Source organism: Lithobates pipiens, unplaced genomic scaffold (assembly GCF_037356315.1).
Source record: "Lithobates pipiens isolate NorthernLeopardFrog02 unplaced genomic scaffold, aLitPip1_a1.2 Scaffold_25, whole genome shotgun sequence".
NCBI classification, from domain to species: domain Eukaryota; kingdom Metazoa; phylum Chordata; class Amphibia; order Anura; family Ranidae; genus Lithobates; species Lithobates pipiens.
In genome coordinates, this window is record NW_027507787.1 from 107,484,002 (window position 1) to 107,506,358 (window position 22,357).

At 49.8% G+C, this 22,357-nt stretch overlaps 13 pseudogenes; 11 read left to right on the top strand and 2 right to left on the bottom strand.

Annotated features, from left to right (window-relative positions):
• Window positions 1-2,676: 2,676 nt before the first annotated feature.
• On the bottom strand, window positions 2,677-2,795 carry LOC143931049 (5S ribosomal RNA; annotated as a pseudogene).
• Window positions 2,796-3,173: 378 nt separating this feature from the next.
• On the bottom strand, window positions 3,174-3,292 carry LOC143932580 (5S ribosomal RNA; annotated as a pseudogene).
• Window positions 3,293-3,649: 357 nt separating this feature from the next.
• On the top strand, window positions 3,650-3,768 carry LOC143932606 (5S ribosomal RNA; annotated as a pseudogene).
• A 99-nt stretch (window positions 3,769-3,867) lies between these two features.
• On the top strand, window positions 3,868-3,986 carry LOC143932020 (5S ribosomal RNA; annotated as a pseudogene).
• A 160-nt stretch (window positions 3,987-4,146) lies between these two features.
• LOC143931052 (5S ribosomal RNA) lies at window positions 4,147-4,265 on the top strand (annotated as a pseudogene).
• A 2,692-nt stretch (window positions 4,266-6,957) lies between these two features.
• LOC143932148 (5S ribosomal RNA) lies at window positions 6,958-7,076 on the top strand (annotated as a pseudogene).
• A 7,258-nt stretch (window positions 7,077-14,334) lies between these two features.
• LOC143932359 (5S ribosomal RNA) lies at window positions 14,335-14,453 on the top strand (annotated as a pseudogene).
• Window positions 14,454-17,308: 2,855 nt separating this feature from the next.
• LOC143931980 (5S ribosomal RNA) lies at window positions 17,309-17,427 on the top strand (annotated as a pseudogene).
• Window positions 17,428-17,527: 100 nt separating this feature from the next.
• LOC143932191 (5S ribosomal RNA) lies at window positions 17,528-17,646 on the top strand (annotated as a pseudogene).
• A 537-nt stretch (window positions 17,647-18,183) lies between these two features.
• LOC143931983 (5S ribosomal RNA) lies at window positions 18,184-18,302 on the top strand (annotated as a pseudogene).
• Window positions 18,303-18,683: 381 nt separating this feature from the next.
• Window positions 18,684-18,802, top strand: LOC143931469 (5S ribosomal RNA; annotated as a pseudogene).
• Window positions 18,803-19,764: 962 nt separating this feature from the next.
• LOC143931702 (5S ribosomal RNA) lies at window positions 19,765-19,883 on the top strand (annotated as a pseudogene).
• A 307-nt stretch (window positions 19,884-20,190) lies between these two features.
• Window positions 20,191-20,309, top strand: LOC143931053 (5S ribosomal RNA; annotated as a pseudogene).
• Window positions 20,310-22,357: the final 2,048 nt, after the last annotated feature.

Consider the following 22,357-nt stretch of genomic DNA (forward strand, 5'->3'; position numbering starts at 1 on the left):
GACATATAGGCCTAGGCGAGAGAATGATGAAGTGGATCACCAGTATTTACTCGATCCCCTCAGCTCAAGTTAAAGCCAATGGGGTCCTGTCGACTCCCTTTCCTATCAGGAATGGGACGAGACAGGGTTGCCCTCTATCCCCGCTACTTTTTGCTATTTCCCTGGAACCGTTTCTCTGTACCATCCGCAATAATCCGGACGTCTCGGGGCTTCAGATCGGCGACTCCCACTATAAAATCTCTGCATATGCGGAGGACCTTTTATTCTCCCTAACGAACCCCCGTGTGTCTTTGCCGAATTTTCTGCAGGAGTTTGAGAAATTTGGGAAACTCTCTCACCTAAAAATCAACTTTACTAAATCGGAGGCCATGGGGTTGGCAGTCCCCACCCGAACCTTGTCGGATCTTCAGGCCAGTTTTAAGCTTAAATGGACTACCACGGCCCTCACGTACCTGGGCACGAAAATCCCTGCAGACATCTCCCGGGCGTTTGATCTTAACTTCCCACCCCTATTGACCTCTACCCGTTTGCTCCTTGGATCATGGAATGGGGGTCTCCATTCCTGGTTCGGAAGATGCAATCTTCTCAAAATGACCATCTTACCCAAATTTATCTATCTCATCCAAGCGTTACCCATACATATTCCTCCCTCCTTCTTTAAACAGGTACAGGCTCTCTTTACCAAATTTGTGTGGGCTACTAAGAAACCCAGACTACGTTATTCCCAAATGACTCTTCCCAAACAGTGGGGAGGCTTGGCACTCCCCGACATTCGTCGCTACTATCTAGCCTCTCATCTCGGACGGATTCTTGACTGGCGCAGAAATAAGACCTCCAAGCTCTGGATTTGTTTAGAACAATCCCAAACCCGTATATCCCTGCCTGGAGCACTCTGGTGCTACAAGGACCTTCCGACTATGTTGAAGACACACCCCTTGATTGGGGTGACGTTGACGCAGAGTCATCGGGCTGTTGCCCACACGTCCCTCTTGTCACCTGTGTCTCTGCTACTCCCCGTTCTAGGTCACCCGAAGTTCGAACCGGGTCTCGACCGGACGAACTACACGTCTCTTAGAGACTCCGGTCATGATCATGCGGCCAAATTTATGGCCGATGGACACTGGCCCTCTATTACAGACCTTTCGGCAGCGGCAGGGACATATCGACTCCCCTTCTGGAAAGCACTACAGCTACACCATTTCCTTTCTTCGTTACCGCGACCACGGGACTTTGGGCAACGGTTAACCCCCTTCGAGCTCTTATGCTCCGGTTCGGAACCATTGGCACACATTCTTTCGCAGACTTACGCCTTGCTATCCACACCTCGGGAACCGCTCCGCCTAACCTGTCTATCCAAATGGGAGCGGGACCTTCAATGCACTTTTTCGACAGCACAAGCGCAGCGCATTGTCACCTTGGCTCTTAAATCCTCGTCCTGCACCAAAATCCAGGAGACTAACTTTAAGGTCCTAAACCGTTGGTATTTAACCCCCTCTCGTCTGAGTAAATGCTTCCCTTCCTCCTCAGACCGGTGCTGGCGCTGCAATAAGGAGGAGGGTACCATACTCCATATCTTTTGGACCTGCTCCAGACTGAGGGAGTTTTGGGATGGGGTACGCTGCATCACTCAGCAATTTACGACATATGAGGTTCCAAATGAGGCGGCCTACTTTTTACTACACCACTCCCCGACACCAGTCAAACAGTATAAGAGATCTCTGGTCTGCCACCTTCTCAATGCGGCCAAAGCGTGCATCCCTCTGTATTGGAAGCAAAGCTCTCCCCCAACTGTGGCACATTGGTTGAGGAAGGTGGAGGACGTGCGGAGGCTGGAGGACGTGATTCTCACAGCGCAACACAAACAAGAAGTCTTTAAAAAGACCTGGGACATCTGGTGCATATTTATATTCTCGACCGAAGGTCAGCGTCTATTGTCGCCCTGATCCTTCTCCACCATCCCGAGTGGGAGTGGGCTGGGGCCACCGTCGTGTCCATGCTAGTTCTTCCCCTCTAATCTCTTTTATGCCTGATCCCTGCCTTTCTCTTTCCCCCCCCCCCCCTCTTTCTTTTTTTTCTTTTCTTTTTTCTCCCTTTTTCTTTCTCTTTCCTTTTCTGACCCCTCTATGTCTTTAGCTTCTATTACCTTTTGGTCCCGAGCTTCCCTATTTAGTAGCTCGGGACGTCCCCCCCCCCCCTATTTACAGGGGGGGGGACATAGGGGTCGACTTGTGCTCCGATGCTTTCCAACTGAACGTTGACAGGGGCTACTAATAATTATCCTCCTTCTTTCTTTGGGTTGCATGTACAACGGAATATTATTTGTTATCACCTGTCTTATGACTTGATTTCTGTACTGCCTCTTTGGTAATCTTTGCCCTGTGTATATGTTTTATTATATGTACTGAGGAGCTTCGACCCCTCTGGAAATCAATAAAATTATATATTTGAAAAAAAAAGAAGCCTGTGGCATCTGGAAAACCCAGGCGGTCTCCCATCCAGGTACAAACCAGGCCCAACCCTGCTTAGCCTCTGAGACCAAACGAGATTGGGCGCTTTCAGGGTGTTGTGCCCGTAGGCAATTTCTTTGTGCACTCTCAACCCTCTTGACAAATGCCAAGATGGTCACCTTGGGAAACAAGGAAAAAAAAACAGGTCAACGCCGACAACATAATGAGAAGCCTACGGCACCTAGTATTCCCTGGCTGTCTCCCATCCAGGTACTAACCAGGCCCATCGCTGCTTAGCCTCCGAGATCAGATGAGATTGGGCTCTTTCAGGGTGATTTGGCCGTAGGCACTCTCTTTGGGCACTCTGAAGCCTCTTGACAAAGGCCAAGATGGTCACCTTGGGAAACAAGCTAAAAAAAAAAGGTCAAAGTCAACAACATAAAAAGAATCCTACGGCATCTGGTATTCCCAGGCGATCTCCCAATCAAGACACTAACCAGGCCAGATCCTTCTATGGCACCTGGTCTTCCCAGGCAGTCTCCCATCCAGGTACTAACCAGGCCTGATGCTGCTTAGCCTCTGAAATCAGACGAGATTGGGTGCTTTCAGGTTGATGTGGCCGTAAGCGTTCTCTTCAAGACACGCCCAACCCTCTTGACAAACGCCAAGATGGTTGCCTTGAGAAACAAGCGAAAAAAACAGGTCAAAGCCAACAACATAAAAAGAAGCCTATGGCACCTGGTATTCCCAGGTGGTCTCCCATCCAGGTACTAACCAGGCCCGACACTGTTTAGCCTCTGAGATCAGATGAGATTGGGCGCTTTCAGGGTGATGGGGCCGTAGGTGATCTCTTTGGGCACTCTCAACTCTCTTGTTAAACGCCAAGATGGTCACCTTGGGAAACAAGCGAAAATAAACAGGTCAACGCCAACAACATAAAAAGAAGCCTACGGCACCTGGTATTCACAGATGGTCTCCCATACAGGTATTAACCAGGCCGTACACTGCTAGGCCTCCGAGATCATATCTCGGAGGCCTAGCAGTGTACGGCCTGGTTAATACCTGTATGGGAGACCATCTGTGAATACCAGGTGCCGTAGGCTTCTTTTTATGTTGTTGGCGTTGACCTGTTTATTTTCGCTTGTTTCCCAAGGTGACCATCTTGGCGTTTAACAAGAGAGTTGAGAGTGCCCAAAGAGATCACCTACGGCCCCATCACCCTGAAAGCGCCCAATCTCATCTGATCTCAGAGGCTAAACAGTGTCGGGCCTGGTTAGTACCTGGATGGGAGACCGCCTGGGAATACCAGGTGCCATAGGCTTCTTTTTATGTTGTTGGCTTTGACCTGTTTTTTTCGCTTGTTTCTCAAGGCGACCATCTCGGCGTTTCTCAAGAAGGTTGGGCGTGTCTTGAAGAGAACGCTTACGGCTACATCACCCTGAAAGCACCCGATCTCGTCTGATTTCAGAGGCTAAGCAGCGTCAGGCCTGGTTAGTACCTGGATGGGAGACTGCCTGGGAAGACCAGGTGCCATAGAAGGATCTGGCCTGGTTAGTGTCTTGATTGGGAGATCGCCTGGGAATACCAGATGCCGTAGGATTCTTTTTATGTTGTTGGCTTTGACCTTTTTTTTTTAGCTTGTTTCCCAAGGTGACCATCTTGGCCTTTGTCAAGAGGCTTCAGAGTGCCCAAAGAGAGTGCCTACGGCCAAATCACCCTGAAAGAGCCCAATCTCATCTGATCTCGGAGGCTAAGCAGCGATGGGCCTGGTTAGTACCTGGATGGGAGACAGCCAGGGAATACTAGGTGCCGTAGGCTTCTCATTATGTTGTCGGCTCCGTTCGGACAAATGTAATCATGGAGAACAACTGGGACCACAGCGAGCCAGCTTATCATGACCTATGTGAACCAGAGTAAAATATGAGCCGGTCGTGTCCAGAACCCTGGGGTTCTTCTGGGTCCCGAAGGCTAGTAAGGAGACAAGGCATAGTCAAAAGGGAGGACGGGGGGAGAAGAGAGTGCAAAGACGGAGAGAGAGGGGGGGGGGGGGGATGGCGGCGGGGAAAAAAGGAAAAATAAAGACAAAAAGGGAGGGGGGGAATGCCACCCAGGGCAGACGTGGCCTACGTAGGTAAACGTTAGATGTTCAGTCGTTTTCTGGGACAGGGGCACTGGTCACCTCCCGAATGTAGTCTCGAGTACCAGTAAAATACCTCCAGGGCCTCCATGTAACACTAAATGCCTCTTCAGTGTTGTGAAGGGTGGCGGTCAATTCTTCCATCCAGAGAATATGATTGACTTTGGAGTACTACAGCACCTTGGATGAGGGTTGAGGCTGCCTCCACAGTGTGGGAATGCAGGCCCGGGCGGCGTTCAGGAGTTGCATCGTGAGGTTTTTTTTGTATTTTTGAACAGGCTGTTCGGTCAAGTGTAGAAGACACGCTGCTGGGTTGTCTGTCACCTCCACCCAAAAGTTCCTCAAGGCCGGGCATGCCCAGAAAATGTGTCCCATGGTCCCCGTATCTGAATTGCACCTCCAACAAACATCCAGGATCGATCTATTCATTTTATTCAGAAGGTATGGGACTTTATACCAGCGTGAGACTATCTTGTATCCTGATTTTTGATATTGGTTTGCGATGGAAGCTTTATGTACTAAGGTCAGGATCTTCCCTATCTGTTGTGGGGTAAATGTGATGCCTAAGTCCCTCTCCCATTTGTGGATAAATGGTGGGGTCGACTCCTCCTCCTGACTACTCAATAGGTTGTACAGGAGGGAGAGGGTGTGTCACACAGGTTCCCTTTTGTGACAGATGGATTCATAGGGTGTCAGGTCTCAAGGAGTGTAGGGGGCCCTTTGTATGGCCAGAAGAAAGTGACGAAGTTGATAAGCACTAAACAAGTCCAGCGGAGGGTCAGAAAGCTCGGCGACAGTTTGCGTGGTCGGGAGCCCTCCCGAGGGCCACACCTCTCCCAGGCGCTGTTTCCCCACCACTGTCAACTGTCGCAGTTTCTTGTTGGTAAATCCCGGTGGGAAGTCTGGATTACCTATAACCGGAGTCATTGGTGAAGGCAGGGGAGCAATGTGTGTGCAGCGGAACAACCTCCGCACAACAGCCAACGTAGCTCCCACTACGGGGTGATCTCTGAGGTCTTTTGGTAGGGAGGACAGGAGCCACGGGGAGGTCAATATGGGAATGGATCCATCCTCAATCTCCATCTCCACCCACTGCTTGTGTGGGCCATTACAATGCCAATCAACGACTCTCGCTAGCAGAGTCGCTCTGTAGTATTGTCTCAGATCAGGGAGACCCAGACCCCCCTTGTCCTTTGGTCTGGCAAGCAATTGCAAACGAGCTCTGGGCGGTTTGCGCGCCCAAATAAAGTCCCGGAGCAGCACCTGCAGTTGTCTGAAAACAATTGGGGGTAACCGGATCGGTAATGTCTGGAACAAGTATAAGATCCGCGGGAGGGCCATCATTTTGAATGCATTACAGCTCCCGAACCAGGTCAGTGTTAAAGCATGCCAGTTTCCCAAATCAGATTTCAGTCTATTCAGGAGAGGGACAAAATTAAGCGGGTACAATTGCGCCAAATCCGCTGCGATGTCAACGCCCAGGTAACGTATAGATTTTTCAGCTCAGTAGAATGGAATAGCGGAGCGTAGCCTCTTGGCCTCACCATCCGGGACCGATATATTCAATACAGCCGACTTGGCGCAATTGATTTTATAGTTTGATAGGCTGCCGTATCGCTGAAGAGCCGCCAGTATATTGGGAAGCGAAATGTGTGGATTGGAGACGAAAAAAATTAGATCGTCAGCGTACGCCGCAATTTTGTGGTGTGCAGAGGGTTTGGATATGCCAGTAATATTCGGGTCATTCTGAACGTGACACATAAGTGGTTCCAGTGTCAGAATAAAAATTAGGGGAGACAGAGGGCACCCCTGCCTCGTCCCATTAGTGATGGGGAAAGAGTCCGAGCACCACTCGTTCACCCGTACCGCTGCCGACGGCGTGGAGTAAAGCGACATTACCCAGCTCATCATGTTGGGGCCAAGACCTATATGTTCCAGGGTGGCCTGCATAAAGTGCCAGGCCACCCTGTCAAAGGCCTTCTCCGCGTCTGTTGACAACATAAGCAAGGGCCTTCCCTGTACATGCGCCGCATGGATTAAATTGAGGACTCGGGCCGTATTGTCTCTAGCTTCTGACTTATTTTTCATTTTTTTGCTTGTTTCCCAAGGTGACCATCTTGGCGTTTGTCAAGAGGGTTGAGAGTGCCCAAAGAGATCGCTTACAGCAGCATCACCCTGAAAGAGCCCTATCTCTTCTCTTCTCTGAGGCTAAGAAGGGTTGGGCCTAGTTAGTACCTGGATGGGAGATGGCATTGGAATACCAGGTGCCGTATTCTTCTTTTTATGTTGACATTGTCCTGTATTTTTTTCGCTTGTATCTCAAGGTGACTATCTTGGCATTTGTCAAGAGGGTTGAGAGTGCCCAAAGAAATTGCCCATGGGCACATAACCCTGAAAGCGCCCGATCTCCTCTGATCTCAGAGGCTAAACAGGGTTGGGCCTTGCTAGTACCTGGATTGGAGACCACCTGGGAATACTAGGTGCTGTAGGCTTCTTTTTATGTTGTTGGCCTTCACCTGTTTTTTTTTCAATTTTTTCCCAAGGTGACCATCTTGGCGTTTGTCAGGAGGGTTGAGAGTGCCGGAAGAGATCACCTACGGCCCCATCAACCTGAAAGCGCCCAAGCTCGGAGGCTAAACAATGTTGGGCCTGGTTAGTACCTGGATGGGAGACCGCCTGGGAATTCCAGGTGCCATAGGCTTCTTTTTATGTTGTACTAACCAGCGATGGGCCTGGTTAGTACCTGGAGGGGAGACTGCCTGGGAAGACCAGGTGCCATAGCAGGATCTGGCCTGGTTAGTGTCTTCATTGGGAGATCACCTGGGAATACCGGATGCCGTAGGATTCTTTTTTTTTTTGAAAACTGACATTTTATTGAAATTTCAAGTGAGACAAAGAAATCAAAGAAGGAACAATAAGGCACAGGCAATAAAAGTAAGCGGTCACAGACCACAGTAAGCAAAGGCAAAGAATACAGCATTGCATCCACTCAAGCATTACAGTACAATGACACTCAGTTACCGGGAGAGTCAGATTCCTGCAGCCTGCTACCGATCAATTTAACAAACCTTTCTGTGACCAAAAAAATAGGAAGGGAGCTTAAGGAGAAAGAAGGAAAATAGGAAAGGTGAACAAGAACACGAAGAATCGTGCGAACAGCCCTAGAATGGGAGAGAAAAGGTGTAGAGTAGATAAAGAAGAAGAAAGAAAAGAAAAGGGAAGTAAAAGAAAGAAAAGTAAAGTAAAGGACGCCCCTCTGACCCACCGACCCCGCGCCCCCTCCCCCTCCACACTCAGAAGGCGGATGCCTCCATCCTATCCCAAAGATCCCATACCTTGTTATGTTTGTCAAGCGTGTTATTTAGGGAAGCTGTAAGATATTCCATACGCCTGACGTCTCTAATTCTAGTGTGTAACTCAACTAGTGAAGGAATCTCCTGTTTCTTCCATTTTAGGGCAATTAGGCAGCGCCCAGCCGTCAGCACATGAGCTAACAGGAATTGGGAGAATCGGGAAAATGTGGCAGGAGGGAGGCCCAGGAGAAACAGCTTGGGGTCTAACGGTATTTGTGCTTCAAAAATGGTATATAATAAGGCCCTAACCATTTCCCAATAGGGGACAACTCGTGGACAAGTCCAGTAAATATGGAACAGTGTCCCAACTGCACTACGGCAGCGCCAACAGCGGGAGTCCGCGGAGGGGTAAATAGAATGGAGCAGGGACGGAGTTTGATACCAATGCAGCATAACCTTGTATTGATTTTCCTTATATAAAGTGCAAACGGAGCTTTTAGCTGCACGTGACCAGACCCGCTGCCAGGTCTCCAAGGGCACGGCCTCCCCCAAGTCCCTGTCCCATTTATCCATATACGCGTGCCACGGACCCGTCAAAGAGGAATCCGCTATTAGAATTTGGTATGTACGTGAGATCATGCCCTTCGGAGATGAGCCCTCCAGGCATACCTTTTCAAACTCAGTTAAAGGGGAGAATTGTAGGGTCGGTGTAAAAGATTGTGCGAAATGGCGGATCTGCAGATAGCTATAGAATGCTTGTTTAGGTAAATCATATAAATCCTTTAATTCCTGGAATGATCTAAGTAACTTAGTCCTAGTGTCCACCAGCTGACCAAAACGAAAGAGACCCCTGCTAAACCAGGGTTGGGACATTCAAGATGTCAGACTATCCGGAACAGTGGGAGTAAACAAGAAAGAGGTGGCCAGGGAGGTTGGGGAGGACAGCGGATACACTTTTTTGGAGCGGAGCCATAAAGTGCGAACCAGCGCTATTGGTCCCAATAATTGATATTTACTAAGGCTAATTTCCGTGCTCCACAACATGGAGTTAAGATTCGTAGGGGCCAACCACAGCTTCTCGATTTGGGACCAGCGGTTATAGGCGTGTAGCGTACTCCACGAAGCTATCGGTCTAAGTTGGGCCGCTAAATAATATTTGGTTACATTGGGGAAGGCTAGACCCCCCTGATAGCGTGGGGCAAATAGTACAGACCGTGCTAACCGGTGCCTTCCATAGTTCCAAAAAAACCGTAGAAGGTCACCCTGGAGCGACCTAAGGTGCGCCAGAGGGATAGGGATGGGTAGAGTCTCGTAGAGGTAGAGAAGTCTAGGGAGGATGGTCATCTTAATGGTCGCTAACCTGCCAAAGAGGGACAGTTTTAGTAATTTCCATTTGGCCAGGGACGCCCTAATGTCCTTAAAAAGTTGGGGGAAATTAGCTTCATATAGAGTCCCATAGGACGGAGTAAGATGTACCCCCAGATATTTTAGAGAGGATGTCTTCCAAGCGTAGTGAAAGGAGTGAGACAGAGTGGACAAAGTCCTCGGGGTCATATTAAGGGGTAGGGCTTCCGTCTTTGAATTATTGATTTTGTAGCCCGAGAGAAGGCTGTAAGCGTTCAATTCTTTATGGAGATTCGGCAGGGAAATATGTGGCTGAGTCAAGGATAGGAGGACATCATCCGCAAACAGGGACACTTTAAAGTCCCTTGTCTGGACCGGGATGCCATGAATGTTCGGATTTAGCCTTATACGGGCAGCAAGGGGTTCGATGCACAGGGCATACAAGAGAGGGGATAGAGGGCATCCCTGCCGAGTTCCATTAGTGATAGGTAGCGCGGGAGAGAGGGCAAACTGGGTCCTAACCAGGGTCAGTGGGGACGAGTAGAGGTGAGAGATAGCCTGTAGGAAAGGGCCAACCACCCCCGCCCTCCGGAGCGCGGCGAACAGGAAGGGCTAGCCTAGCCTATCGAAGGCCTTTTCAGCATCCAAACTAAGGAGTAATGCTTCCGTATTGTTCCTGTTCGCCACCTCCACGAGGTCAATCACTCTCCTGGTATTATCCCCTGCCTGACGACCGGGGATGAACCCCACTTGGTCCTTATGTATCAATGAGGGCATAAAAGCATTCAGTCTGTTGGCCAATAACTTAGTAAAAAATTTTAAATCCGAATTTAGGAGAGCTATTGGCCTATAATTAGAGCATAGAGTGTGGTCTTTCCCAGGTTTGGGAAACATGGTCAGGAAGGACGTTTGCATATCCCTCGGGATGGTTGTCGTGCACATGAAAGCATTAAATAGTGAAGTAAGTCGGGGAAGCAGGATCGGCAGAAAAGATTTATTGTAAAGGTAAGGCAGGCCATCAGGCCCAGGAGCCTTGTTGTTAGGGAGGGCTTTAATTATGTCCTCTACTTCCTCATCTACAACTGGAGAGTTAAGGCTAGTTAGAGCCGTGGGGGAGAGCCTTGGGAGGTCACAGTCCGACAGATATTTGTCAATTGCTTGGGCCAAAGCGGGTGTCGGAGGGTTATGGGGAACGCTCAGGTCATTGTAAAGGGCGGAATAATAATCATGGAAAAGTTGGGTGATTTTGGAAGGGTGTGATTGTAAAGTGCCAGTCGCATCTTTGATGGAGACGGGTGAGGTGACCGCAGTCCTCTCATGAAGTTGCCTTGCTAAAAGTGTATGGGATTTGTTTGCTTTATCATAGAAAGTTTGTCTCAGACGAAGAAGAGCCTTCTCCGTCTTCCCAACCTCTAGGTCCCGTAAGCTCGCCCTGGTGCTCACTAAAGCCCTAAGCGTGTGAACCGTAGGGGATCGCAGGAGGCTTGCCTCCAGATCATGTAACCTGCTGAGCAGAAGCTGTCTCGCCTTGTTCGCATTCCGCTTCATGGCCGTAGATAGAGCAATACACTGACCTCTAAACACTGCCTTGTGGCCCTCCCACACCGAGGTCAGAGACACCTCAGGAGAGGTATTTTCGGCAAAGTAGAGCCTCAGAGTACTCTCCAATTCAGACCTGGAAGGATCATGTTTAAGTAAAAATTCATTAAGCCGCCAGTGGCAAGCACGTGAGGAGCCTGGGGCAAGGGCCAGTGATAGAGTGATTGGCGCATGATCAGACCACAAAATCGCCTGAATGTCTGAACTCGTGCATGTGCGGAGTGTGGGAGCGTTTACAAAGAAATGATCAATGCGGGAGTGGGACTTGTGAGGGTGAGAATAAAACGTGAACTGTTTAGCGGAAGGGTACATCGTGCGCCATGCGTCAAACAGGGCATACTTTCTGATCAGCTGGCAGAACGAGGTGGATTTCCTATCATCCATAACACCGGCCCTCCCCGTGGTAACTGAAAGCCTATCTAGAGTCGGGGAGAAGGCCACGTTGAAGTCCCCTCCAACTACCAAAAATTGGTGGGGCGAGGAGTACAACCGTTTAAACACTTTGGAGAGGAAGGGAACCTGGTTGGTGTTGGGCGCATAAATATTGCATAAAGTTAGGTTGGACCCCTTCCACGCGCCCCGCAAAATAAGATAGTGACCCAGTGGATCTACATATTGTGAATGTAATTGGAAGGGGGAGCCTTGTTTAAAAAGGATCTCTACGCCAGCCCGTTTGCGTGTGTTGGAGGCAAGGTACGTCTGTGGGAAGTGTCTGTGGGCAAACGACAAGGTGCCTGACTTCAGGAGGTGAGTCTCCTGGACGAAGATAATGTCTGCCTTTGAGCGCTTGAACTCACGAAGGGCCAGACTACGTTTAATATTGGAGTTCAGGCCCTTTACGTTTAACGACAGAATCTCAATAATGTGGCCTAACTAATAAAGTGGCCTAACTAGCAAAATCGCCAGATAGGAGGCCAGTCGGGAAACTCCGAGGGGGGTGAAATAGATGACCAAGGGAGAGATACGCAACTCCCTGGCCTGCCTACAGATAAAGCTAAAAAAAACAAAAAAGAGGATAGGGGCCGGCACCTGGCCCAAGCAGCATGTGATGGGCTGCACCTCACGTACCACCCTTAGTTAAGCCTTTAACCTCAGTCCCACACAGCCAAACTATCAAACAGTAGAACCAGGGAACAATTCAAAAGGATGGTAGTCCCCCCGGGGGAGAACTAGGAAAGTTGGGGGAAAGCTAGAGGGGCCCAGGACGTCACAACAGAACTTAAAGGAGTCCTCCGAGCCGGCGCCCCGCAAGAGGAGCGCCGGCAGGGGAGGACCCCCAACAGAACAACTCCAAGTAAAGTAACTCCCACCCGCGGGGTAATGGGCTTGGTAAGAGCATCCCACATTAAAAAACAAAACACAAAAAACAAATGATAACCAGAAACGCTGACAGCCCCCCCCAGGACAGCACCCCCCTTGAGGGGGGACCGCCCCAGGAGGGGAGGGCTCACAGCGTCAAATCCCAACATAAACCCGCTAAAGGCCCAGCGTTAAGAAGGCACAGAACAGTCCAGAGTGTAAGTTCCAAGATGCAACGGTGACCATGATAAGGGCCTAAGCCCGTCGTCCCCAGGATGGCGGGGGGGGGTTCCAGCCGGGCCGGGACCCATGCGTTTTCGACCCACCACCTGGGTCCAAGGAACCGGACGTGACGGCGGGACCGGGAGAGTGGGTGGGACGGAAATGTCCAGATCTCTGCAGAAAGACTGGAGTTCTTCCGGGAATTGGAGCGTTGTGGATCTCCCATCTTTCTTGGCCGTGAGACTAAAAGGAAAGCCCCAATGATAGCGGAAGTCATTTTCACGTAAAAGTGACAAAAGAGGTTGTAGGGAACGCCGTTGCTGAAGAGTTAGCCACGACAGGTCCGGGAAGAGTTGAATGGAGGCTCCATCAAAGTCAATAGCGTGCATGTTGCGGGCCTTTCTCATAATCTCTTCTTTAAGAGAGTAATTATGAACTCTACATATCACATCGCGTGGTTTAGAACCCGGCCCCCGCGGCCGGAGGGCTCTATGGGCCCGATCCAGCTTGATCTTTTGGCGTTCAGGGCAGCCCAGGATACTGTTAAAGATGGCTTGAAGCGTGATGGATAAGTCCTCGTCCTGAGTCGCTTCCGGAAGGCCGCGGACTCTAATGTTATTCCGTCTGCCTCTATTATCTAAAACCTCAAGATGGCGCTGGAAGTCGCGGAGGGTACTCGCCTGCAAAGCCAGCTGGGAGTGGATGTGGGAGATCTCGAGTTTAGTGCCCTCATGCTCATCTTCCAAGGAGGACACCTTGGTAGAAAGATGGTGTAAGTCCGTACGCAGCATATTCATCTCAGACCTGCAAGTTTCACGGACCTCTTGAATAAGCATACGAAAGTCCTGCTTCGTGGGCATACAACGAACGTAATCTCTCCAAGAGGTGCACGGTTCAGGATCGGAGTCATCTTACTTAGGACCTCCAGCATCTCCCGTCAGGTCCACACGAGCTGCCCGAGCCGCGCCAACCCCCGGGATCAATGGGCTAGGGGGAGGGCGGCGGGACATCTGAGCCGAAAGACCACGGGTCCCACCCGGCGAGGGGAGAGGGTCGGGGTAGTCCACAGGTCGCGGTGCCCTGGAGTGGGCACGAGGCTGAGACCGCGGTCCCTGGAGAGGCGCTGGGGGAGCGGATGTTGTCTTGGTCCCCTGGGACCGATGAGGAAGGGGGCACGGATCCCATGTTGGAGTGGGGGAATCCCATGGGGAGGTATACTGGGATGAGTGATCCTGCTGTCCCTGTGTAGGTGACACAGGGGCTATCAGGCAGGGAGGGAACGACTGGGACAGGCTGTCAGGAGGATGGACTCCATGTAATGTCCCCTCTCCCTCACGAGTGAGAGGGGGATAGTCAGTGGCATACCCAGCGTTCTCACCTCCTTCCGTAGTACAGCTGTCAGCATTCCAGGCACCAGGTACTGCAGAAGAGCTTGTAGAAAGCACTGTCTGTGCCATGTTGGGCAGGGGCTGCTGCACCTGCTGTCCGTCCCCTCTGTAGCTGCCTGAGGAAGATGTATGTGCAGCCCGGGAGTGTAAGGTACCAGCAACGCCTCCCGCGGATGTCAGGAGCCCCTCCGGTTCGAACCCCAGATTGCCAGGTCCCTCCGATGTGCGGGATGCAGGGGAGTCCTCCGCAGGCGCGGCCGCCGGCGCCATCTTGGCCTCGTGGTGTCCCGCTGCCTCCGGGCTAAAATACTCTGTTATAAGCGGCGGAGGAGCCGAGGAGGACCGTGTGCTCAGTCCCTGAGAGCTGGGCTCCCTGTGGCGCTTTGATTTGCCCATAATAAGCCAAAGTAAGGTGCCGGCAGTTAGCTACAGAGGCAGGCCAGGAGTGGAGCTTCAGTGCCATGCGTCTCTACCCGCTGCCATCCAGACCACGCCCCCCGTAAGATTCTTATTATGTTGTTGGCTTTGACCTGTTTTTTTTAGCTTGTTTCCCAAGGTGACCATCTTGGCCTTTGTCAAGAGGCTTCAGAGTGCCCAAAGAGAGTGCCTATGGCCAAATCACCCTGAAAGAGCCCAATCTCATCTGATCTCGGAGGCTAAGCAGCGATGGGCCTGGTTAGTACCTGGATGGGAGACAGCCTGGGAATACCAGGTGCCGTAGGCTTCTCATTATGTTGTCGGCGTTGACCTGTTTTTTTTCCCTTGTTTCCCAAGGTGACCATCTTGGCATTTGTCAAGAGGGTTGAGAGTGCACTAAGAAATAGCCTACGGGCACAACACCCTGAAAGTGCCCAATCTCGTTTGGTCTCAGAGGCTAAGCAGGGTTGGGACCGGTTTGTACCTGGATGGGAGACCGCCTGGGTTTTCCAGATGCCGCAGGCTTCTTTTTATGTTGTTGGCGTTGACTTGTTTTTTTTGTTTGTTTCCCAAGGTGACCATCTTGGCATTTGTCAAGAGGGTTGAGCGTGCCTGAAAAAATCTACTATGGCCGCATCACCCTGAAAGAGCCCAATCTCATTTGATCTCAGAGGCTAAGCAGGGTTGGGACCTGGTTAGTACCTGGATGGGAGACCGCCTGGGATTTCTCGATGCCATAGGCTTTAGTTTTAAGTTGTTGGCATTGACTTATTTATTTATTTATTTTTTATTCTTTTATTAAGTATAAGTAGAACAACATAAATATAACAGTCAACCATACAGCATGACCCAGGGTCACAATTACATGGTAACAAAAAATAGGCAACCAAATAATTCTGGGTTCTCAGAGGGGAGTCCTACAGTTTCATGCAGAAAAGAGAGAAACCCCACCTCCGACATGTAGTACAGTATAACTAGTGCAGCTCCGTTCGGACAAATGTAATCATGGAGAACAACTGGGACCACAGCGAGCCAGCTTATCATGACCTATGTGAACCAGAGTAAAATATGAGCCAGTCGTGTCCAGAACCCTGGGGTTCTTCTTGGTCCCGAAGGCTAGTAAGGAGACAAGGCATATTCAAAAGGGAGGACGGGGAAAGAGAGTGCAAAGGCGGAGAGAGAGGGGGGATGGCGGCGGGGAAAAAAAGAAAAATAAAGACAAAAAGGGACGGGGGGTGGGGAATGCCACCCAGGGCAGACATGGCCTACGTAGGTCATGGGGTCATGGGTCGTAGGTAGGTTCAGTCGTTTTCTGGGACAGGGGCGCTGCTCACCTCCCGAATGTAGTCTCGAGTACCAGTAAAATACCTCCAGGGCCTCCATGTAACACTAAATGCCTCTGCAGTGTTGTAAAGGGTGGCGGTCAATTCTTCCATCCGGAGAATATGATTGACTTTGGAATACCACAGCACCTTGGATGGGGGCTGAGGCTGCCTCCACAGTGCGGGAATGCAGGCCCGGGCGGCGTTCAGGAGTTGCCTCGTGAGGGTTTTTTTGTATTTTCGAACAGGCTGTTCGGTCAAGTGTAGAAGGCACGCTGCTGGGTTGTCTGCGATATCTACATTTGTGAGAGTTTTTATCGCCCCGGTCACTTCCACCCAAAAGATCCTCAAGGCCGGGCATGCCCAGAAAATGTATCCCATGGTCCCCGTATCTGAATTGCACCTCCAACAAACATCCGGGATCGATCTATTCATTTTATTCAGAAGGTATGGGACTCTATACCAGCGTGAGACTATCATGTATCCTGATTCTTGATATTGGTTTGCGATGGAAGCTTTATGTACTAAGGTCAGGATCTTCCCTATCTGTTGTGGGGTAAATGTGATGCCTAAGTCCCTCTCCCATTTGTGGATAAATGGTGGGGTCGACTCCTCCTCCTGACTACTCAATAGGTTGTACAGGAGGGAGAGGGTGTGTCGCACAGGTTCCCTTTTGTGACAGATGGATTCATAGGGCGTCAGGACTTTAGGAGTGTAGGGGGCCCTTTGTATGGCCAGAAGAAAGGGACAAAGTTGATAAGCACTAAAAAAGTCAAGCGGAGGGTCAGAAAGCTCAGCGACAGTTTGCGTGTTCGGGAGCCCTCCCGAGGGCCACACCTCTCCCAGACGCTGTTTCCCCACCACTGTCAACTGTCGCAGTTTCTTGTTGGTAAATCCCGGTGGGAAGTGGGTTTGCGCGCCCAAATAAAGTCCCGGAGCCGCACCTGCAGTTGTCTGAATGAAATTGGGGGTAACCGGATCGGTAATGTCTGGAACAAATATAAGATCCGCGGGAGGGCCATCATTTTGAATGCATTACAGCGCCCGAACCAGGTCAGTGTTAAAGCATGCCAGTTTCCCAAATCAGATTTCAGTCTATTCAGGAGAGGGACAAAATTAAGCGGGTACAATTGCGCCAAATCCACTGCGATGTCAACGCCCAGGTAACATATCGATTTTTCGGCTCAGTAGAATGGAAAAGCGGAGCGCAGCCTCTTGGCCTCACCATCCGGGACCGATATATATTCAATACAGCCGACTTGGCGCAATTGATTTTATAGTTTGATAGGCTGCCGTATCGCCGGAGAGCCGCGAGTATATTGGGAAGCGAAATGTGTGGATTGGAGACGAAAAAAATTAGATCGTCAGCGTACGCCGCAATTTTGTGGTGTGCCGAGGGTTTGGATATGCCAGTAATATTCGGGTCATTCCGAACGTGACACATAAGTGGTTCCAGTGTCAGAATAAAAATTAGGGGAGACAGAGGGCACCCCTGCCTCGTCCCATTAGTGATGGGGAAAGAGTCCGAGCACCACTCGTTCACCCGTACCGCTGCCGACGGCGTGGAGTAAAGAAACATTACCCAGCTCATCATGTTGGGGCCAAGACCTATATGTTCCAGGGTGGCCTGCATAAAGTGCCAGGCCACCCTGTCAAAGGCCTTTTCCGCGTCCGTTGACAACGTAAGCAAGGGCCTTCCCTGTACATGTGCCACATGGATTAAATTGAGGACTCGGGCCGTATTGTCTCTAGCTTCCGACTTATTTTTTATTTTTTTGCTTGTTTCCCAAGGTGACCATCTTGGCGATTGTCAAGGGGGTTGAAAGTGCCTGAAGAGATTGCCTACGGGCACATCACCCTGAAAGCACCCAATCTCGTTTGATGTTGGAGGCTAAGGAGAGTCGGGCCTTGTTAGTACCTGGATGGGAGACCGCCAGGGAATACCAGGTGTCGTAGACTTCTTTTTATGTTGTTGGCGTTGGCCTGTTTTTTTTCCGCTTGTTTCCCAAAGTGACCATCTTGGTGTTTTTCAAGAGGGTTGAGAGTGCCTGAAGAGATTGCCTATGGCCACATCACTCTGAAAGCACCCAATCTCATCTGATCTTGGAAGCTAAGAAGAGTCGGGCCTGGTTAGTACCTGGATGGGAGACCACCTGGGAATTCCAGTTATTGTAGGCTTCTTTTTATGTTGTTGGCATTGATTCGTTTTTTTTTTTCGCTTGTTTCCCAAGGTGACCATCTTGGCATTTGTCAAGAAGGTTGAGAGTGCCCAAAGAGATCGCCTACAGCAGCATCACCCTGAAAGAGCCCTATCTCTTCTCTTCTCTGAGGCTAAGAAGGGATGGGCCTAGTTAGTACCTGGATGGGAGATGGCATTGGAATACCAGGTGCCGTATTCTTCTTTTTATGTTGACATTGACCTGTATTTTTTTCGTTTGTATCTCAAGGTGACTATCTTGGCATTTGTCAAGAGGGTTGAGAGTGCCCAAAGAGATTGCCTATGGGCACATAACCCTGAAAGCGCCCGATTGCCTCTGATCTCAGAGGCTAAACAGGGTTGGGCCTTGCTAGTACCTGGATTGGAGACCACCTGGGAATACTAGGTGCTGTAGGCTTCTTTTTATGTTGTTGTCCTTCACCTGTTTTTTTTTCACTTTTTTCCCAAGGTGACCATCTTGGCGTTTGTCAGGAGGGTTGAGAGTGCCAGAAGAGATCACCTACGTCCCCATCAACCTGAAAGCGCCCAATCTCGTCTGATCTCGGAGGCTAAACAGTGTCGGGCCTGGTTAGTACCTGGATGGGAGATCGCCTGGGAATTCCAGGTGCCATAGGCTTCTTTTTATGTTGTTGGCTTTGACCTGTTTTTTTCGCTTGTTTCTCAAGGCGACCATCTTGGCGTTTGTCAAGAGGGTTGGGCGTGTCTTGAAGAGAACGCTTACGGCCACATCAACCTGAAAGCACCCGATCTCATCTGATTTCAGAGGCTAAGCAGCGTCAGGCCTGGTTAGTACCTGGAGGGGAGACTATCTGGGAAGACCAGGTGCCATAGAAGGATCTGGCCTGGTTAGTGTCTTGATTGGGAGATCGCCTGGGAATACCGGATGCCGTAGGCTTCTTTTTATGTCGTTGGCTTTGACCTGTTTTTTTTTTTAGCTTGTTTCCCAAGGTGACCATCTTGGCCTTTGTCAAGAGGCTTCAGAGTGCCCAAAGAGAGTGCCTACGGCCATATCACCCTGAAAGAGCCCAATCTCATCTGACCTCGGAGGCTAAGCAGCGATGCGCCTGGTTAGTACCTGGATGGGAGACAGCCTGGGAATACCAGGTGCCACAGGCTTCTCATTATGTTGTCGGCGTTTACCTGTTTTTTTTCCCTTGTTTCCCAAGGTGACCATCTTGGCATTTATCAAGAGGGTTGAGAGTGCACAGAGAAACTGCCTACGGGCACAACACCCTGAAAGCGCCCCATCTCGTCTGGTCTCAGAGGCTAAGCAGGGTTGGGCCTGGTTTGTACCTGGATGGGAGAACGCCTGGGTCTTCCAGATGCCGCAGGCTTCTTTTTATGTTGTTGGTGTTGACCTGTTTTTTTCGCTTGTTTCCCAAGGTGACCATCTTGGCATTTGTCAAGAGGGTTGAGAGTGCCCAAAGAGTTCGCTTACAGCAGCATCACCCTGAAAGAGCCCTATCTCTTCTCATCTCTGAGGCTAAGAAGGGTTGGGCCTAGTTAGTCCCTGGATGGGAGATGGCTTTGGAATACCAGGTGCCATACTCTTCTTTTTATGTTGTTGACATTGACCTGTTTTTTTTTCGCTTGTTTCCCAAGGTGACTATCTTGGCATTTGTCAAGAGGGTTGAGAGTGCCCAAAGAGATCGCTTATAGCAGCATCACCCTGAAAGAGCCCTATCTCTTCTCTTCTCTGAGGCTAAGAAGGGTTGGGCCTAGATAGTACATGGATGGGAGATGGCGTTGGAATACTAGGTGCCGTATTCTTCTTTTTATGTTGTTGACATTGACCTGTTTTTTTTCACTTGTATCTCAAGGTGACTATCTTGGCATTTGAGAGTGCCCAAAGAGATTGCCTATGGGCACATAAGCCTGAAAGCGCCCGATGTCCTCTGATCTCAGAGGCTAAACAGGGTCGGGCCTTGCTAGTACCTGGATTGGAGACCACCTGGGAATACTAGGTGCTGTAGGCTTCTTTTTATGTTGTTGGCGTTGACTTGTTTTTTTTTTTTGTTTGTTTACCAAGGTGACCATCTTGGTGTTTGTCAAGAGGGTTGAGAGTGCCTGAAGAGCTTGCCTATGGCCACATAACCCTGAAAGCACCAGATCTCGTCTGATCTCAGAGACTAAACAGGGTCGGGCCTTGTTAATACCTGGATGGGAGACCACCAGGGAATACTAGGTGCTGTAGACTTCTTATGTTGTTGGCGTTGACTTGTTTTTTTTGTTTGTTTCCCAAAGTGACCAACTTGGCATTAGTCAAGAGGGTTGAGAGTGCCTGAAGAAATCTCCTACGGCCACATCACCCTGAAAGATCTCATCTGATCTCAGAGGCTAAGCAGGGTTGGGACCAGTTTAGTACCTGGATGGGAGACCGCCTGGGATTTCCAGATGCCGTAGGCTTCTTTTTATGTTGTTGCCGTTGACTTATTTTTTTCCGCTTGTTCCCAAGGTGACCATCTTGGCGTTTGTCAAGAGAGTTGAGAGAGCCTGAAGATATTGGCTACGGCCACATCACCCTGAATCCGTTCAATCTCGTCTGATCTTGGAGGCTAAGCAGGGTCGGGCCTGGTTAATTCCTGGATGGGAGACCGCCTGGGAATACCAGGTGTCGTAGGCTTCTGTTTTTTTTTCAAATATAATTTTTTCTCCAAACAGGGGAAGACGGTCCCCCGAGTACATAATGCAAGAGAGAAATACAGAGCAAAAAGCAGCTGAACAATACTTGATACAGGTATATTCGCAACTGTGAGTCTGCCTTCCATCAATCACAATGATTCGAGGCACGGATAAAGTACTGTACCAAGATCCAGGGTCACACAAACCCCAGGTCCCTCCAGCATAATCCATCCAGAGGGGGGTGTGGGGCCGTCATTCCCAATTTTCCACTTTTTCCAAAAGAGAGAGGGGGTGGAGGGGGTGAGAGATAGGGGAGGAAGGCAGAAAAGAGAAGGGGTGAAAGATCAGGAAAGGAGAAGAGGGGAACGAGACACGATGGCAGCCACTGTCCAAGGGGCCAGTCAAGGAAAGCTCAGAGCACTAAGGCGATAGCAGGCGACATCCTTCCAGCGAGAATATAAAGGTATTCCAGATGTCCCAGGTTTGTTTAAAAAATTCTTGTTTACCTTGTGATGTGAGGATCAAGTCCTCCATTTTTTTTTATGTCCTCTATTTTCCTAAGCCAGTGAGTAATGAAAGGGGAGGAACATTTTTTCCAATAGAGAGGGATGCAGGATTTCGCCGCATTTATCACACGCCGTAAAATAGATTTTTTTGTACTTCTTAATGGGAATCTGTGAATGGTGCAAGAGAAAGAATGCAGCCTCTTCCTGGATGGAGAAGTCTGTGAATTTTTGTGTTATGCATCGGATCTCTGTCCAGAAGTCCACCAAGCTGGGGCAGGACCAAAAAATGTGGAGCAACGTTCCCTCTTCTTCTCCACACCTCCAGCATATGTTCGAGGAAGAGGGGAAACATTTCTGTAGCTTTGATGGTGTCAAATACCCCCTGGTCAGAAGTTTAAAATTAGTCTCCTGTATCTTCGTGCACAGCGAGGTTTTGAGATCCAAAGTGATAATGCGTTGTTTCTGTGCTGGGGAAAACAAGCAATTAAGGTCCTTTTCCCAGTTGGACAGACAGGTTAAGTGTGGGTAATCTGTTTGAGAGAGAATGTGGGCCAAAGGGCCTTCACTTCTACATAGGGTCTTAAACTCCGTCTGAGGGCGGGCGAACGTTTGAGGATTGGGGATGGAATGGAGAAAATGATGTCGTTGAGCCGCTCTCCAAAAAGGCAGTTGTAAAAGCCCTGTCAGATCTGTTAGGGTTGAGAAAGAAGGCCATTTTCCATCAATGACGAATTTAGATGCATTTTCTAGGTTGGAATTTCTAAGTGGGTCCCCGGTTCAAAGTTCGGATGGTCACGTATGGGAAATAGGGAGGAAGACAAAGACGTGAGTGTGTTTTGGGTAACGATCAGGTGACTGACTTTCAACTAAGCCCCTATAGTGGGATGTGACGTCAATTCTGTGGGTAAATCCTTATAGCACCACATGGCGCTTCTTAGCGGCATTTGGGAGTGAGCTTAGAAAGTTTGTATAGATTCCAGTCCAATACACGCCCCAGATGGGAGGCCAGGTAGTAGCGTCGCAAGTCAGGGAGAACCAACCCTCCCTGTTGTTTAGACAATGTCAGCTGTGACCGCTTAAATCTGGGATTTTTGTGGGCCCAGTTAAATTGAGTGAGCAAGGATTGAGCTTGCTTAAAAAACGGGATTGGAATATGGATCGGGAGAGCTTGGAAAAGATAGGTAAATTTAGGGAGTATGTTCATTTTAATGAGATTGCATCTCCTGAACCAGGAATGGAGGCCAGAATGCCACCCTTGAAGCAAACTGCGAATCTTAGTGACAAGGGGTGGGGGGAAGTTCAACATAAACGTACGTGCGATGTCCGGTGGAATGTAAGTACCTAAGTACTTAAGGGCTGTATGGGTCCATTTAAATCGAAAATTGGACTGCAAGTCTATTAACATTTGCGGGGGGACTGCAACACCCATGGCCTCTGATTTCAAGAAGTATCCCGTATATCTGGAATTCCCGAAGGAGATTTGGCAAGGAAACTCTGGGATTCGTCAGTGAGAACTGCATGTCATCCGCGTAGGCAGATATCT